This window comes from Lynx canadensis, chromosome B4, assembly GCF_007474595.2.
Source record: "Lynx canadensis isolate LIC74 chromosome B4, mLynCan4.pri.v2, whole genome shotgun sequence".
In the NCBI taxonomy this organism is placed as follows: Eukaryota; Metazoa; Chordata; class Mammalia; order Carnivora; family Felidae; genus Lynx; species Lynx canadensis.
In genome coordinates, this window is record NC_044309.1 from 86,055,460 (window position 1) to 86,073,418 (window position 17,959).

General features: G+C 34.3%; 1 pseudogene; it reads left to right on the forward strand.

Moving 5' to 3' along the window:
- Positions 1 to 495: 495 nt before the first annotated feature.
- LOC115518745 overlaps positions 496 to 17,959 on the forward strand; it is a 111,496-nt pseudogene continuing 94,032 nt past the window's right edge.

Here is a 17,959-nt window from a genome sequence, read left to right on the forward strand (position 1 = left end):
AAATGTCCTCTTGAAACTCATTCTGGACAAAGAGTTCTACAGGTAGAATGAGAAATCATAGCAAAATTGCAGGTTACAAGGTTAATATGTAAAAGTCAGTTGCTTTCCTATATACCAATAATAAACAAGTGGAATTTGAAATTAAAAACACTGTTTATATTAGCACCTCCCAAAATGAAATACTTAGGTATGAATCTAACAAAATATGTATAAAATCTATATGGGGAAAAACAACAAGACTTTGATGAAAGAAATAGAAGAACTGGATAAACAGATATTCCACGTTCACAGATAGGAAGATTCAATATTGTCAAGATGTCAGTTTTTTCCAACTTGATCCATAGATTCAGTGCATAGTCAATCAAAATCCCAGAAAGTAGATAGACTGACACTATCCTACTTTAAGACTTAGTATAAAGCTACAGGAATGAAGACAATATGGTATTAGCAAAGAACAGACAAATAGATTAATGGAAGAGAATAGAAAGCCCGGAAATGGACCCCCGAAAATGTAACCAACCGATCTTTGCCAAAGGAGCAAAGGCAATACAATGGAGTGGCTCAGTCAGTTAAGCATCTGTCTTTGGCTCAGGTAATGATCTCGCAATTTGTGGGTTCAAACCCCGTGTTGGTTCTGTACTGACAACTCAGAGCCTGGAGCCTGCTTCGGATTCTGTTACTCCCTCTCTCTCTCTGCCCTTCCCCCACTTGTGCTCTGTCTCTCAAGAATAAATAAACATTAAAAAAGATTTTTAAAAAGTACTCTCTTTAGTAAATGGTGCCAAAACAACTTGATATTTTCATGCAAGAATGAACTTGGAGACCCTACAACTTTCACAAAAATTAACTCAAAACAGATCATAGACCTAAATTTAAATATAAAATTCCTAGAAGATAAATTGGAGAAAACCTGCATCAGCTTAGGTATGGTGATGTCTTTTAAATATAACACAAAAGACACAATCCATGAAAGAAGTAATTGATAAAATGGATGTTATCAAAATTAAAAACTCTGCTTTACAAAAGTCTGTATAAAGACATTTAGCATACAACCCACAGACTGGGAGAAAATATTTGCAAAATACATACCTGATATAAGGCTATTATTTGAACTATACAAGTATCTTGTAAAACTCAACAATTAGAAAACAAACAACCTGAGGGTCACCTGGGTGGCTCAGTTGGTTGAGCATCTGACTCCAGTTCAGATCATGATCTTGATGGCCTGACTGTTGTCAGCACAGAGCCCACTGAGGATCCTCTGTGCCCCCCTGCTGCTCCCCTGCTCATGCTGTCTCTCAAAAATAAGAAACATGTAAAAAAAAGAAAACCTGAATTTAAAAAAATAGGCCATAATACCATAGTACCAATATTGAACCAAATTAAACTATGGACTTTGTGTGATTATGATGTGTTTGTATAGGTTCATCCTTGGTAAAAAGTACCATTCTGGTTGTTGATGTTTATAAGGAGAGGATATGCATGTGTGAGAAATCTCTTTCTCCTAACTTTGTTGTAAACCTAAAGCTGCTCTTAAAAAGTAGTCTTTTTAGAAAAAAAAATATACTGATTAATGCAGGCAAAGAGTGTGGCATATCATAAATGCTCAGTTCATATTAATCAATGGTATGTTAGTTTTCAGGTAACATACTCTTTTTTTTTTCTATTTGAGAGAGAGAGAGTTCCTGTGAGGGTTGGGGAGAGGTACTGAGTGGGAGAGAGGGAGAGGGAAGGAGGGGGAAAGAAAGAAGGAAAGAAAAGAAAGAAAAGAAAAGAAAAGAAAAGAAAAGAAAAGAAAAGAAAGAGAAAGAGAGAAAGAGAAAGAGAATCTTAAGCAGGCTCCACGTGCAACGCAGAAACCAACATGGGTTTGATCCCACAAGCCTGGGATCATGACCTGAGCCAAAATCAAGGGTTAGACATTCAACCAACTGAACCACCCAGGTGCCCTTCAGATAACATATTCTTATTTACTATTCATTCATTCTCAAAAATGAACCTCAATAAATTATTGTTAGACATTTCTTATACATCATTTTTGAAAATATGTAGTTATTTTCATAAAAGCAGTGATCTTTTATAATTCATGTTTGTATATTGTTAGGTCATTGAGTATTATATATTGTACATGTTCAATAGATGTTGAAAGGATGAATTAATATGCTCCATTGGCCTCAATGACAATAATAGAGTAAACACAACATGAGATTTAAGCCTTCTTCATGTTCTTCCCATTGTTTAACTTTTACATAAATATTTTATATCACAAGTATAAAACTAAATCCTCTATCTAGTTAACTCATAATTTCTCTGTACCTATCTCAGGTCTAAAGAAATGGGATTTGCAAAAAGATAGGTTTTAATATGGGGTGGGCATATGGAAAAGGAAGTAAAAAATCATCAGTTTACCCTTTTTAAGCAATGATGTCAATCTCCAAAAAATGAAATGAAAAGTGGTACTGTGTAGGTTGGCCACCAATAGAATTTTTTAAGTGATGTTCCCAATTTATGTATACCAGTTTTTAAGTTGAACATAGATATTACCTTATCTTATATTATAACCCATTGGAATATCAAAGCAGAATATGATCTAAATCGTTCTTTCAGTTCTACAGTACCAGCTGTGGAAATTACATTTGAAATCCTACATAGAAGCAAAGATCCTAGGATGGCAATGACAAAGTAATCTGAGAAGAGCAAATAGCAACATGTTGTAATATTTTCATTTGTCTAAATAAAATGAGAATGTGTTAAAAATCCTATCTAGACAAAGAAAGGAAGCAGAGAATTTTAAGATTATTCACTGAGTTCATGTTCTCTTAATAGACAATTCAGATTGTCCAGGAAAAGCAAATGCCAATATATGGTGTGGAGATAGCACGGTGCAGGTAAGCAATAGCTGTAGGCTTGCAGGTACAGATGAGTTTTACAGTAATACGAATGTGAGGTGGCTGCTCATAATGTTGCAAAATGTAGGCTGTTAAGGATTCTGAAACGTTGAATTAGGCAAGAAATATTTAGAAAAGTACGTCTACCTATATTTTTTAATTGCACTTGGGAAAGTTGTTCATAATATAGGCAAAATGATGTGAAGGAAAGAACAGTGGAGTGGAATGAGGTACGTTGTTTTCTAGAAAAGCCCTACTGGAAAGCACGGTGGGCATATCACATTCACTCTCTGAGGCTCAACTTCTTAAATAGTAAAATTAAGAGGTTGGGGTAGATTATCTGTAGGTCAAGTTCTGATTGTCTAGTGTGACATGTGGTTTGTGAATTAGAAACTTCCTGTCACTTACAAGTACCTCAAGTTGACATGCTCTATTAGTTACCAGTGTAGGGAATAAAAATTAAAAAAAAAATTATTGCTATTATAGATAAAGGTATGTTGACAGAATTTTGACCTTAAGTCTTTTATAGTAGAAGGAAGGTTGCTAAAAATAAGTTATCTCAGAACTGGTATCTTTCTAATCCACTTCTAAAAAGAATTGTTATTTTTGATATTAAAAAAATACATTACAAATATGACACATGAAAGAATATGTAGTAGAATTATGATCTTATAGAAACTTTAAAAATGAAATGGTTTGCTGTCACTGAACAGAATACTTTCTAGTTGAAGATTTTCAATCAGAGTTACAAAGCTATGGATGACTTAGCAGAGTTCTTTATCTCCTCCATCATCCAGTTTTCATGAGATTTGTGTGTACTTCTCTGGAAGTCATTATTAATACTTTTGCCAATTATTGTCAAAGTTAATATTCTAAAGGGAGGTGAGAGTAGTAGTGTAATTTAGAAACTGAAAATATCAGACTAAATCTGAGTCTAATCTGATAACCTTTTTCACTAAAGAACTAGAAAACAAGTTGTGCATAAAATTAATTATATTTTTATTAGATTCCAAAAGACGCTCGCTTGTTGAGAGTTGATATAATGATATGGTATGCAGAAGGGAAAGCTGAGAAAACACAGGTGCAACCGAAACATTCACAGTAGTGAGCCTGTTGATTAGAGATGATTCCAGTTGACTCTTGACTCAAAAATAATGAGAAGAGACATGTTTTATTAGAAGTAAAATTTCAGTACTTCCGATTAGTTCAGAGACTCCTATTTAGAGTTTCCCAATTTAAAGAAAGTATTAAGGACTTGAAAAATTTATATACATTATTTGATATTAAGACAACAAACCACCCAGTTAGGTTTAAAGATGAAGATGAAAACAACAAATCTGATATATGTCTCACTTTAGGTCTTTTGACTAGTATTTCTGTCATATTTATTGGATTTTCTTAAAATAGAAGCATTTCCCTGATTGAGGAAATTATCAATAAATTTAAATACTATCTCAGTTTTTGTGATATATAGTTGAGGATGATAAGATACAATATCAAAAAAATAAACAACAAAAATTTTTATGTATGATTGTCACAGGTTGATTCAATGCCTCCTCTAAACTTCCCATTCTAACACCTCATCTGTGTACTCTCTACTGTTGAGGTATTTTCAAAATACAAGTTATGACTTAAAAGTTTTATATCATTCTTTCTCAGTGTTACAATGCAGCATAAAAATTATAATTGAAAAATTCAACACCATAGTCAGATTACAAATGCAGAACATAAAACTTCAAGTGCTATGTATATTTAAAAGACATGTAGAGTAGGGACAGTTATACCATGTACTTTATGCTATTTTTAACAGCTTGTATAGGTCTGTATCTACCTTAAACTTGACTTTATGTGAAACTCAAAGATTTGTTTATTTCATTTTCTTATTGATGGCTTGCTTTCCTTCACTTGAGTTTCCATATAATTTGTATTTAAGAAGCAAGGAACTTGCTGGAATGGTAGTATGACAAGCTCTAGAAACCTGCTCCCCAGAAATACAATGAAAACTGATGAACGTTGTATTTTTTTAATTGTGGAAATGGTCCTGAGAGCACAGAGCACATGGAAATACATGTATTTAACAACACTTACAACTCCTCATAGGAACACAGAACCTATGGCATTTGAGCCGCAACCCTCTCCCTTTCTCCTCAGTTCAGTATGATGGAAGTTCTACTCCAGATATGTATGGTGAGAATATGGACTGCTTCTCCAGCTCCAAATCTTGGGTGGTGTGTATTTTTTTTTTTCTGAGAGAAGCAGCCCAATGACATGCTAATTAATTCTTCTGCTCTCTAGCATTTAATGTTTTTAGATTCCACATAATAAGTGAGATTATACAGTATTTGTCTTTCTCTGACTTATTTCATGTAGCATATTGCCCTCATGGTCCATCTGTGTTGTCACAAATGGCAAAATTTCCTTCTTTTTATTGCTGAATAATATTCTCTTCTGTATATGTACCACATTTTATTTATTCATCCATCAGTTAACACTTAGGTTGTTTCTGTGTCTTGGTTATTGTGAATAATACTGTAATGAACATGGGAATCCCTTCAACAGAGTGATTTCAGTTCCTCTGGATATATACGCAGTGCAATTGCTGGGTCATATGGTAGTTTTATTTTTAATTTTGGGGGAAACTTTCAGACTGGTTTTTTACAGTGGCTGTACCAATTTATATTCCCCCCAGTGGTGTGCAAGTGTACTTTTTCTCTTTATCTTCAGCATTTTTGTCGCTTTTATTTCATTATAGGTGTGAGGTCATATCTCATTATTGTTTTGATTTGCATTTCCTCAATAATTAGTGATGTTGAACACTTATTTATGTGCCTATTGGTTATTAGTTATGTCATCTTTTGGAAAATATCTATTTAAGTCTTCTGCCATTTTTTAAACTAGATTGTTTCTTTGCCATTAACAAACATTTTTGCATTGTTTTTATCAGTTTTTAAAGGTATATTTTGGATATTAATCTTACCAGATATAGGGTTACAATTTTTTTTTCCCATTCTGTAGGTTGCCTTTCATTTTGTGAATTTAGTTTGATGTGATCCTACTTGTTGATTTTTGCTTTTGTTGCTTGCTCCTTTCATGTCATACACAAAAATTCATGAAGCTCTTTACCTATGTTTTCTTCTAGGAGTATACATTTTCAGGTCTTATGTGTAAGTCCTTATTCTACTTTGAGTTCATTTTTGTGAGTGGTGTGAGATATGGGTTCAATTTTATTCTTTTGCATGTGGATATATTCAGTTTTCCCATTTATTGAATAGACTATCCTTTCCCCACTGGGTATTCTTGGCTCATTTGACAAATATCAGTTGACCATATATGTATGAGTTAATTTCTGGACTCTGTTTTCTGTTCCTTCGGGTTTTGTATCTATTTTATACCAGTGCCATATTGTTTTGATTATTATAACTTTGTAATATAGTTTGAAATCAGGAAGCATGATGCCTCCATGTTTGTTTCTTCTCAAAATTGTGTTGGCTATTCAGAGTCTCTGTGGTTCCATAGGAATTTTAGAATTGATTTTTCTATTCATTGAAAAATGCCATTGGAATTTTGGTAGGGATTGCATTGAATCTATAGATTGCCTTGGATAATATGGATATTTTAACAATATTAATTTTTCCAGTCCATGAACATAGAATATCTTTCCATGTATTTGTGTCCTCAGTTTTTTTCAGCAATATCTTATAGTTTTCAGTCTGTAGACCTTTCACTTTCTTGATTAAACTTATTCCTAATATTTTATTGTTTTTGATGCTACTGTGAATGGGATAGTTTTTTAATTTCTTATTTACATAGTTTACTGTTAGTGTATACAATATGCAGCTAATTTTTGTATCCTGACTTTGTATCCTTATACATTATTGAATTTGTTGATTAGGTCAAAGAATGTTTTGATGGAGTCATTAGAGGGCATCTATATAGAAGATCATGTCATCATAAAATAGAGACAGTTTTACTTTTTTTTTCTGATTTGTATGCCTTTTATTTCTTTTTCTTGCCTAATTAGGACTTACAGCACGATGTTGAATGGAAATTATGAGAATAGGTTCTCTTGTCTTGTTCCTGATCTTAGATGGAAAGTTTTCAGCTCTTTAACATTGAGTATGACATTAGCTGTGGGCTTCTCATATATGGCCCTTCTTATGTTGAGGCATATTTCTCCTATACATAGTTTGTTGAGAGTTTATATCATGAAAGGATGTTGAATTTTGTCAAATTTCTTTTCTGCATCTCTTGAGATGATCATATGATTTTTGTCTTTCATTCCATTAATGTCATGTGTCACATTTGTTGACTGTCCTATGTTGAAACATCCTTGCATCCCAGGGATGAATTCCAGTTGATATATTGTCCTTTTAATGTGCTATTGAATTTGGTTTGCTAGTATTTTGTTAAGAATGTTTACATCCTATACCTCTCTATAAAGATACTGTCCTCAAGTTTCCTTTACTTACAGTATTCTTTTCTGAGTTTGGTATCTGCATAATACTGGCCTTGTAAAATGAGTTAGTGGGGGATGCTTCTTCAATTTTTTGTAAGTGTAAGTAGAATTGATGTTAATTCTTCCGTGAGTGTTTGGTAAAATTTATCTATGAAGCCCTCTGATCCTGGGCCTTTCTTTGTTAGGAGATTTTTGATTACTGTTACTATCTCCTCACTTATTATTTCTCTGTTAAGATTTTTCTATTTTTTTCATGATTTTACTTGTTCTATTCTATGTTTCTAGGAACTTAAAGACTTCTTCTAGGTTTTCCAATTTATAGGCATGTAATTATTCACAGTAGTTTCAAATGATCCTTTATATTTCTGTAGTGTCAGTTGTAATGTTTCCTTTTTTAAAATAATTTTATATATTTGATTCTTCTTTCTTTTTTCCTTGGTAAATCTAGGAAAACATGTATCAGTTTTGTTAATCTTTTCAAAAAACCAATTCAGTTTTGTTGATGTTATTATTGATTTTCTAATCTCTATTTTGTTTATTTCTGCTCTGTTACCTCCTCTCTTTCTCTAAATTTAGGCTTGGTTTGTTCTTTTTCTACTTCCTTGAGGTGTATAGTTAGGTTGTTTGAGATCTTTTGTTCTTAATGTAGGCATTTATTCTCATAATCTTCCTTCATTGTTTTCATACATCCTGTAAATTTTGATATGCTCTGCTTCCATTTATATATATATATATATATGTGTGTGTGTGTGTGTGTGTGTGTGTGTGTGTGTGTGTGTATTTTGTTTTTGTTTTGATTTCATCTTTAAATCAGTTGTTCAGGAGTGTGTTCTTTAATTTCCACATATTTGTGAATTTTATAGTTTTCCTCCTGCTACTAATTTCTAGCTTCATACCATTGTGATGAAAAGATACTTGGTTTGATTTCAGCCTTTTTTTAAATGTTTATTTATTTATTTTGAGAGAGAGAGAGAGAGAGCGCGCAGGTGTAAGCAGGGGAGGGGCAGAGAGAGAGGGAGAGAGAGAATCCCAAGCAGACTCTGCACTGTCAGCACAGAGAACGACTGGGGCTCAAAATCACTAACCATGAGGTCATGACCTGAGCCTAAATCAGGAGTTGGATGCTTAACTGATTGAGCCACCCAGTTGCCCCTGATTTCAGTCTTTTAAAATTTGCTGAGACGTGTCTTGTGACCTAATATATAATGTATCCTGGAGAAGGTATCCATATGCAGAGAAGAACATGCATTCTACTGGCGTTGGATGCTGCTGTGATGGCTGAATGAAGATATCTTATGTGGTAGAAAGGGCCAGTATAGACATACACATAGTGTCAATGGCTGGACCCAACAACAGATGTCAGAATCAACTGCAGGCACACAAGCAGCTGTGGGGTTTCTGTATGTTGGCATATACTTGCATGACTGCAGGGGCTAGACACAGGCACATGCATGATGGTTGGGACCAGTGAGGAGAGTTAGATCAGGCAGCATGTAGGTGCATGGCCCCTGGGGTTAGCTGCAAGCATGCATATTAGTAAAGTCCACTGAAGGAGTCAGGGTTGGCCTGGGAACCCAAGCAGCTGCGGGGTGTGGACTGTCTGCATACGTCTGAGTAGCTGGAGGTGCTATCTTCTGGTGTGCACATAGAATTTGATGCTCGTGACAGAAGTGAGGGCCAGTGGCTTGTACGTACATTGCTTTAGGGACTAGCTGCAGACACACACATTGGTACTGGCCAGTGACAGGAGTCAGGGCTGGTACCAGGTCCACAGGAAGCTGTGTGGAGTGAGGAAGGTCTCAGGCAGCTGGTGTCTACAAACAGGAAAGCCTGTGGTGAAAAACTTCAGTAGCAAAATCTGCAAGGGGTCCATGGTGGCTATGTTGGCTGTTGGTTTTCTCAGTGAAGAAAGCAGTGAGGGTCCTCTGTGGGTCAGTCTGGGGTCTATGAAGAGAAGTCCTCAATGATGAAAGCTGGGTGTTGCAACTGTCCACAAGGTCTGTTGAGCTCCTCAAGTGACAAAGGTTGCCATGATCCTCTGCAGTACAGGCTACTGGGACCATTGTCACTCCTGCCATATGGCTGATACTGTTTGCCCCTGTGTTCGTTCCTTGTTTCCAGCTGTTTAGTTTTCCTGGTCTTTGAGAGGGTTGAGACCAAAGCAGACACTTTGTGCAGAGCACTGAAAAGTTGAGGAAACCGTTTTCTCAAGTTGATCTCCTTTTCCTGCTGAGGGAAGCCCTCTCAGTCTTGGGAGTTCTGTTTTGGTGAAAAATAGAGCTGGCCTGGGGCAGGAGATGATGAAGGCAAATGAAACTGTTCGTCCTACCCTTGTGAACTTATCCTCAGGTGTTTTTGCTTTACTGTGTTGTTAAAACTTTTTAAGTGGACCCCTGAGTCTCTCCCAGAACTTTGCTCATGGATAGCTGTCTAATTATGCTCTGTAGGGAGATGGAAGCTAACATCTTCTACTGTACCATTTTGATGATGTCACTGTCTTCACTGAATTGTTTTTTATAGAATCTAGTTCTCTGTTGAATTTGTCCAATCTTTCACCTATTTTGACCATATGTTTCCCATTTAACACATTAATCAATAATTGCAACCTCTCCTACGTTATACTCAGAAGGTACACATAGGAAAATCAGAAATTTATTTAAGGAAAATTTTATATTTCACATAATATATATATGTTATGGGAAAAACAGAAGCATAAAATTGGGAGCTCTCAGAAATAGCAATTGTCATCAAGTGGCAAGAAAGAGAATATTGGTCATATTTTGAAATTTGACTAAGGTAAATTTTGATAGAAAAACATATGAGAGCCCTTACTTCATAGCATGAATACTACAAAGATTATTCATGAAGTTTGCTGTCTCTCAAAAATAAAATTTTGATATATGATCAAGCTGAGAAAAACAGAAGCTATTTAATTGAATATGTTTATACATGCAGCAATCTAATCCAATGAAATGGTGTTTAAAAATTATATATAAGGTAGAAGGGGAAGGGGAAAAAAAAGTTACAGAGAGGGAAAGAGGCAAACCATAAGAGACTCTTAAAAACTGAGAACAAACTGAGGGTTGATGGGTGTGGGAGGGAGGGGAAAGTGGGTGATGGGCATTGAGGAGGGCACCTGTTGGCATGAGCACTGGGTGTTATATGGAAACCAATTTGGCAATAAATTTCATATTAAATAAATAAAAAACTAATAATAAAATAAAAAATAATAAAATATCCTATCTAAAAGTAAAAGAAAATACAAATAAAAAATAAAAATTATATATAATATATGAATTTATTGAGAAACCCAAAACCAATATTTTAAAAATGTCATAGACATAAACTATATATATGTGTGTGTGTGTGTGTGTGTGTGTGTGTGTGTGTGTATATATATATATGCATTCATTCCTTGATTAAAATGGCAGCAAGGCAACCTTGCCTAATATACTCTATGATAACTTCCTATTAGAATAACTTCACTGAAGGTGTAAGAAAAGATGAAAAACATCATCTCAGTGTTAGAAAATTCTTAACCACGTGTTATCGTATAAGAGTACCTAGTTGCTGAGAATAAGATTGATATATAAGAAAAAGAAATGGTAACTGAGAAAAAATAGGTTACAGAGAATATTTGAGGAACTTGCCTTTAAAGTAGGAGCCTTGAGGGGTACCTGGGTACCTCAGTCAGTTGAACATCTGACTCTTAATTTTAGCTTAGGTCATGATTCTAGGGTAGTGGGATCAAGCCCTGCCTCGGGCTCAGTGCTGAGTGTAGAGCCTGCTTAAGGTTCTCTCCCTCTTCCTCTAACCCTCTCCCCTGCTTGTGCACTCTCTCCCTATATAAATAAATAAATAAATAAATAAATAAAGTAGGAGACTTGAGTTTTCTATAGTAATTTGAATTAAAAGGATATACAGTGGGTATAAAATCTGTGAATGTTTTAAATTTTTCTATTAAAGTATGAAAGCGTACATATATCTAAGATAAACTGTGTTCCTGAAAAATAGAATAGAATGTCATCCTCTGAACCTGAGGGGAGAAACATGATATCATAAGTGGATAAAGAAAATATTTTTAATATACTCATAGGCTTCTTTTCCCATTAGACTTCTGGTGCTGGAACTCCCACCCAGGAGATTACAAGTCATTACTCTGGAATCTGACCAGCCCAAGAGGCAGCATGGGCTTCAAGAAAAGAGGCAAATAATATTGAGATAGAGAGACAGAGAGACATCAGATAATGAAACTGTAACTCTAATGCAGGAAATAAACAAAAGAGACCTTGAAAATGTTAAAACTACCAATACTGATTAAAACGGTATGCCAAATGAGGATTTCCATTGCCATGTATTTTTGGTCTTTACCATTTATGCTCTTTTAAACATAATAATAACTTCATGAGTCGGATCCAGAATATTTTTAACGTAAATTAACTTCATAACTCTGATCCAGAATATGATTTGTAGTTAGCTTGCATTGTCTGTGAGTTAATAGAATTTCTCTTCTATTTTCTGTTACCTGTGGCCTGGATCCATGTTTTCATCTAAGTGTGAAGGCTAGAGATTAGCCATGAAGAACGTAGAAGTAGAAAATAAAAAGAAACCTATGCATCTGATCACATTTCTGCTTGATATAGAAATATCAATATTCCTTATTATATTGGACATATACAGTATTATGTGATAAGATGATTATACATACTTTCCTGTATTATGTAATTTTTTGTTCACAATTACCTTATTATATGACTAGTTTTATAACAGATAGGTTTATATTTGCTAATTTATTTTTATTTATTTACCTTAATTTAACATTTTAACCATTTTTTAAATATTTGTTTATTTTTGAGAGAAAGGGAGAGAGCATAATGGGGGAGGGCAGAGGGATACAGAGTATTCAAAGTGGACTGTGGGACTGCCAACAACAGCGAGCCCAGCAGGGGGTTTGAACTCACAAAGGGTGAGATCATGACCATAACCAAGGTCAGATGCTTAAGTGACTGAGCCACCGAGGCGCTCCATCTACTATATTTTTAAAAAAAAAATCACTTTTCGTGTAAGTCAACAGATATTTATTTAAAAAAAATGCACACTTAATTGAAAAAGAAATAACCAAAGAGAATACTTTGGTTGGATTTACAAATTACTTGATGGCTGATTGCTCAATGGCAACAGTAAAAAAACAGAAATTATTATATGATTAAATGATGAAGAGATATAACCTGTAATTCTATAAAACACAAAAAATGTAAAGAAAAAAGTCAGCTGGATATAATGGAATAGCATGTAACATAATAAATTAATGGTTTCTTGATGAAATTAATATTATGTAGGGACTGTAATTCTTTAGTTAAAATGTCCTTTATTCAATATAAAAATTAACAGATATGCCACTATACAAGCCCAAATGAGAGGGAAGGAATGAAAAGGCAATAATTAAAATATACAAGACAAATAGACCATTGGTGTGACCAATTATAGAATTAGTACACATAGACTGTCAAATTACTGTGATTAATAGTTCCAGAGAACAGAAAGCAACTTGAAGAATTTTAACAGAGAATGATATATTAAGATAAACTCATTTGTTTCTTTCCTGTAGTAGATTTACTGTTTCTACAACAATAAAACAACAATAACAATAAAATCAACAATGGGAATTAAAAATTCTTATTTTGGCTTAACGATGGATAAAGCAGAAGGAAAAATATTGTAGGCAGTAGGTAAGTGGGTAAAAAAATATTCAGACAGGAGTACAGAAAAGGAAAAAAAAAGAAATGAAAAATACATACATAAAAATAAGATCGAAGGTATTTCTGTCAAACGTCAATGAATACAGAATGGCTGTTGTAGTGTTTAAAATAGTAAACAAATGAAACCCAAAACAAGAAAAAGTGTATATGAACAAGAAATACAATTTAAGACATAATGCTGGCAGGGGATAGGCATCTAGACTAAGATGCATGTCTGCTTTCTTGACCTGAAACCCAGAGCCCTGTGCCACTAACCTGCAGTCACCCTCACAGGGAAACTGCACTTTGAAACAAAGCTGGTTCTTAGCCTAGCCTGGAGCGTCAGAGGCTAAGCTGGCATTCTGTTGGTACAGCTCCTGTAAATAGTAAATGTTCATCCTCATGTGGTCTTCCTGTAGGGTGTGGTGTGTGGGATATTGCAGTGTTGAATTTAAACACAATTATATTACGTAATTATCATCCAGTAATTACTTTGTTATTTACTTGGATAATAAGGTAATTACTTTAATTTAAAATGGGCTAAATGATCCACTTAAAAAAAATTGTCCAACTTAAAAAAAAAAACTACATTGCTCACAAGAGACACACTTTATTAAAATATTTTATTGCATTATTTTCCCCCCTGTATTGCCCCATTCAATCTTGACTGCCACACTCAGACAGACACAAAGCACGAGGACACTTTTTTCTTGCACCTCTAGTGGAAGCCTTAGCAGCAGAAAGTGACTACTCCAAATCTGTCAAATAGATGCATAAGAGGCATACTGTAAACATAAGAACTCTGAGGAGGAATTAAAATGATGGAGTAGTAGAGCACCATATGCTTGCCCCATCCCCCAATCCCAGCTAGATAAATAAACATAAGAACTCTGAACTTTAAAAGACTATAGCATGGAAATATGAGTAATAAAGGTGTCACTGTGCTAAAAGCAGGTAAAAACTATGAATTACTATTAGACCCAGAGAAATACTTTATTTGATAAATCTGTTAATACCTAATGGATACATACAACAATTCTAAACATGCATGCATCTAAAAACATAGCCAGTAGAATACATAAGATATAATTTAGGTATAACTAGAAGAACAAATTTACAGACCTAATGGATGTTTCTAACACATACCTTGCTGTGATTATTAGAACAATCAGAACATCGATAAAGATACAGATTTGGAAAGCACAGAACCAGTAAATCTAACAATTTAAGAAAACATGGAAAGCACTGAATCAAAGAACGGCAGCATACAGTTTTATTTAAGTGCACGTGGAATGGTTACCAAAATTGACCATACATTGGGCTCCTAAGCAGGTATCAAGATAACTAAAGCTATTTAAATCATGACAATGCTCTCTAAGCACAGTGTGATTAAGCTAGAAATCAATAAAGCAAAGATAATTAGAAACATCCTTAAATATTTATAAATTAAATGATATACTTTTAAACAACCAGGGGGGCAAAAAAAAGAAAAAGAAATCATGGGAAAATAGTAAATACTTTGAGACAAATAAAAAGGAAAACACAGCATACCAAAATTCATGGGATGCGGTGAAAGCAATGGGTAGAGGAACATTTATAGTAACAAAAAATAAAAAGAAGAAAAATTTCAAATTGACAATCCAACTTTACATCTTCAGTAGCTAAAAAAGAACAAACCAAATCCAAAGCTAGGAGAAGAAAGGAAATAATGAAGATTGGAGCATAGATACACAATAAAAAAAAAAAAAAAAAAGAACAAAAAAGAGAATCAACAAAACCGAGTTGATTCTTCGAAAATGTAAAAAAAGAGTAACAAACCTTTAGCTAGACTAACAAAGGAAAAAAAAAAGATACAAGTAACTAAAATCAGAATATAAGGTGGGGGAATTACCATCAATGTTACAGATACAAATACAGTTTCAAGACAACTGTAGGAATAATTATATACCAAAAATTAGATAACCTATATGAAATGGGGAAGTTTTCACAAACACACAAATTACCGAACTGACTCAAAAAAAAAAAAAAATATATATATATATATACAAATCAGAACACAACTATAACAATTAAAGAAATTAGATCAGTAATTTAAAAAATAATAATAAAGCAAAAACACCTTTCAGTAAAAGAAATCGGGACCAGATTACTTCACTGGTGAATCCTACCAAACTTTTTAAGAAAAAGTAACCCACTCCTATTCAAAGTTTTTTCAAAATTAGGAGAGAGAACTTCCTAACTCATTCTTTGAGGCCAGTATTACCCTGATACCAAAGCAAGATAAAGACACCGTAAGAGTATTATAGATGAATAGATCAATATCTTTATAAATATAGATGCAAAAATCCACAACAAAATACTTGAAAAAAATTAGTCCAACAGCATATTACCTGAATTATATACTATGACAAGGTGGAATTTATACCAAGAATGCAGGTTATTCAACAAAAGAAAATCAATTATTAATAGACTGAAGGGTTAAAAAAAAAAACTACATGGCATCACAATTGATGCAGAAAAACATTTCACAAAATATGACACTGATAAAGGAGAACTTGGAAAATTAGGAAAAAATCACAGCTAACATCATATTTAGTGGTGAAAACTGAATGCTTTTCTTCTAATATCAGGAGCAAGATGGGGATGCCTTGCTTTCACTGCTTCTATTTAACCTTCTAATGAGTCTAGGCAGAGCAATAAGCCACTGTGTGTGTGTGTGTGTGTGTGTGTGTGTGTGTATATATATGAAAAATTAGAAAGGGAGAGCTAAAACTATCTTCATTTGCAGGTGACATAGTCCTATATGTAGAAAATCCCCAAAATAATCCACAAAAAAAGCTGCTAGAACTAATAAATGAATTCAGCAAAGTTGCAGATTATAAGATCAACACAGTCCATTCACAAAGGAAACCTGAAGAATAAAATGCCTTAACCAAGAAGGTGAAGGCATAAACACTGCAAATTATAAAACATTATTGAAAGAAATTAAGGAAGATCTAAATGAATGAAAAGCATCTCGTGTTCATGGATTGGAAGATTTATTGTTAGGAAGACAGTATTCCCCCAAAGCAATCTACAGATACAATATAACATCCATCAACATTTCAAGAACCTTTTTTGCAGACATGGAAAAGGTGACACTCAAATTCAGGTGGAATCACATGGGGTTCCAAATAGCCACACAGTGCTGAAAAAGAGGAGCAAAGCTGCAAGACTTAAACTTCCTGATTTTAAATTACTACTAAAGATACACTAATCAAAATAGTGTAGTATGAAGAGGATAGACATATACTCTAATGGAACAGAATCGAGAGTCCAGAAATAAAGCCATATGTCTACAGCCAATTATTTTCAAGAGTACCATGGCCTTCAATGGGGAAAGTGTACTTTCTTCAAGAAATGGTGTTGGGACAACTGGACTTTCACATGCAAGATGATGCAAACAAACCATTGATGCCACATACAATTTTGTTAAAGTTTTTATTTATTTTGAGAGAGAGAGTGGTCGGGGGTGCAGAGAGAGAAAGAGGGAGAGAGAGTCTCCCAAGCAGGCTCTGCACTGGTAGCACAGAGACTAACATGGGGCTCAGTTTCACAAACCACCAGATAATGACCTGAACTGAAATCAAGATGCTTAACCAACTGAGCCACCCAGGAGCCCCCCAAAATTGTTTTAAAAAGTGTCAATGACCTAAATATGACCACTAAACCTATTAAGCTTTTTTTTTTAATGTACATTTTATTTTGAGAGACAGAGAGTGACTAGGAGTGGGGGGAGGAGCCAAGAGAGAGGGAGAGAGAAAGAATCCCAGGCAGGCTCTGTGCTCCATGCTGAGATCCATGCGGGGTCAGTCTTAAAACTGTGAGATCATGACCTGAGTCAAAATCAAGACTTAACCGACTGAGCCACACAGATGCCCCTAAACCTATTAAACTATTAGAAAGAAAACACAGAAGTAAGTCTTCATAACCATGGATTTAACTATGGATTCTTAATTATGACACCAAAAGCACAAGGAACAAAAGAAAAAAATACATTGAACTTCATCAAAATGATACGTTTTTGTGCATCAAAGAACATTAAAGAAAGTGAAAAGAAAATCTATAGGACAGAAGAAAATATTTACAAATCATATATTTGATAAGGGTGTAGTTACAACATATGTAAAGAATACTTACCACTCAACAACCCAAATATCCCAATTAAAATAAAACAAAAGAAAAAGATGAGCAAAGGACCTCAATACATGTTTCTCTAAAGAAGATAAATAGTCAATAAACATGTGAAAATGTTTAACATAATTATGGAAATGAAAATGACAAATAGCCCTTCATATCTGCTAGGATGGGTATATAACAACAACAAAACAGGAAAGTGTTAGATGTTGGCAAGGATGTGGAGAATGTGTAAGCATCATAATTTCCTGGTGTGAATGTGGAATAGTTCATCCCCTTAGGAAAAAGTTTAATGGTTCTTCAAGAACCACCTGGGTGGCTCAGTCGGCTAAGCTTCCGACTTTGGCTTGGGTCATGATCTCACAGTTTGTGAGTTCGAGCCCCACATCAGGCTCTGTGCTGACAGCTCAGAGCCTGGAGCCTGCTTTGGATACTGTGTCTCCCTCTCTCTCTGTTCCTCCCCCACTCGCACTCCCTCTCAAAAATGAATAAACATTAAAAAAACTTTTAATGAAGTTAAATATAGAATTAACATATAGTCCAGAACTTCCACTTCTATTTGAATACCCAAAAGAACTGAAAATAGGTACTCAAATATATGTACATGCATGTCACAGAAGCACTATTCATAATAGCCTAGAAGTGGAAACAACCCAAATGTTTTTCAACAGTGAAATGATAAATAAATGGGATATGTACGT